The sequence below is a fragment of the Austrofundulus limnaeus genome, unplaced genomic scaffold, assembly GCF_001266775.1.
Source record: "Austrofundulus limnaeus strain Quisiro unplaced genomic scaffold, Austrofundulus_limnaeus-1.0 Scaffold247, whole genome shotgun sequence".
Lineage (NCBI taxonomy): Eukaryota > Metazoa > Chordata > Actinopteri > Cyprinodontiformes > Rivulidae > Austrofundulus > Austrofundulus limnaeus.
The window spans coordinates 461,896-463,670 of NW_013952649.1; the positions used below are offsets into that span (position 1 = coordinate 461,896).

The window sequence follows — 1,775 nt, forward strand, 5'->3', positions numbered from 1 at the left end:
TCTCAGTGGATCAGTGCTCCAAAATGCAGCCTAGGTGGAGTAGTCGAACACAGATCCACTGATCCTTCAACAAAGAGCATCTTGAGGAGATAATTTGATAAAGTAAATTTTAAAAATCTGTATTGTTCCATACAAGTGTGTATTGAACCTAAAGCACAGTTCGATATGGGTACATGTACTGTATTGTTGCACCCCTATTGTGTGTGTGTGTGTGTATATATATGTGTGTGTGTGTGTGTGTGTATATTTTTTTTTTATTTTGTGCACAGACGATGCAATCAAAGCTCACAGAAAGAAAAATACAAAAGGCTGCAGAAAACTGTCCAAAGGACCCACCTGAGGTTCTGTGGGGAGCAGGATGTCTTCAGGTGGAGTCAGGCCCTTTTATGATGATTTCAGATTCCAGACACACCACTGGCTCCAGGCTTACAATACAATGACAAGCTAACAAGGACAGCCTCCTACCTGCAGAGGAGAGGAGGAGAGGAGGAGAGGAGGGGAGGAAACAAACAGGGGAGGAGGAGAGGAGGAGAAATGTCAACACGTTACATCATTAATTTATTAGCATTCCTTCTGATTCAAGCCTGCCGTCTTCTGTCCTCCACATCATCCACCTCTCCTTCATTTCCTCCTCCTCTCCCCCTCTTCCTGCCCTCTCTCCTGGGCTCGACTGCAGATTTTCACTTTAATTAAGCTCCTCTGCTGTGGTAGTTTTGTATTTTTTTAGATAAATCCAACGGTCGATTTAAAGAAATATAAGAAAAAGCAAAGTCGATTGTATCATTTGTTTTATTTATATTTCACATAAAATTCCTAAATGAACAAAGCAGGAAAAATGACACAGCTACATAWCCTCTGGACAAAAAATCCTCACTTTCTCTAACACCTTCTCAACCGTGGTCGCCTCAGTATCAGAAACATTTGAATGCACCTGGCTTCCTCTGAGGAACAKATGAGCATCAGCTGAACATTTGTGAACAGTAAAGAGTTTCTGAGTTAGATTTGAGAAGACAGCTGGAAATGAGTTGAGATTAACTGAAGTGAGGTCAGACTGAAGGACAGAAAGATGAAAAAAGAACAGGGTACAGGAAAGGATGTGATGAGCAGGAAAGATGATGATGATGATGATGATGATGATGATGATGATGATGATGATGATGATGATGAGGAGGAGGAGGAGGAGGAGGAGGAGGAGAGCTGAAGCTCAGGTGTCTCCTCAGCACTTCTGACTGACAGCTCCATGAGCATTAGCACCACCGCACAAGAGCGGATTAGCATCAGCATGGCCTCGCATTACACAAAAAGGGGATTAGCTTTAGCACATGCTAATGCTGTAGKCTAGATTAGCTCCTGCTACGGAGCAGAACAGCAACAGGAGAAGCGATTAGCCACGGTCTGACTCCATGCTGAAGATGATCAGGATCCCAGAGGACCGAACCAGGAGGACTTCCAAATGTTTAGAAAGAAATAAAACAAAGGTGGAGTTTAAATGTTCTCTCTGTGCACATGTGGGTTCTCTCCAGTTTGGCTCCCAAAAACCAAAAACTGTTTCTGTGCATGTTTTCATGTGTACAACCAAATAACTATTTTTTTTATTATTATGATGATGATGATGATGATGATGATGATGATGATGATGATGATGATGATGATGATGATGATGATGATGATGATGATGATGATGATGATGCAGGATGTACACCTTACTCTTCTTATAGCAAATTTATAAGGAAAGTATTTTAGCATGGATCTCTTATTTTTGGTAAATACTTATG

At 41.4% G+C, this 1,775-nt stretch overlaps 1 protein-coding gene across 1 annotated transcript in view; it reads right to left on the reverse strand.

Annotated features, from left to right (window-relative positions):
- LOC106525905 (leucine-rich repeat and fibronectin type III domain-containing protein 1-like protein) overlaps positions 1–1,775 on the reverse strand; it is a gene marked incomplete at both ends in the record, with an annotated part of 175,206 nt that overhangs the window by 124,663 nt on the left and 48,768 nt on the right. Inside the window, 1 exon segment of the mRNA XM_014020290.1 lies at positions 337–465.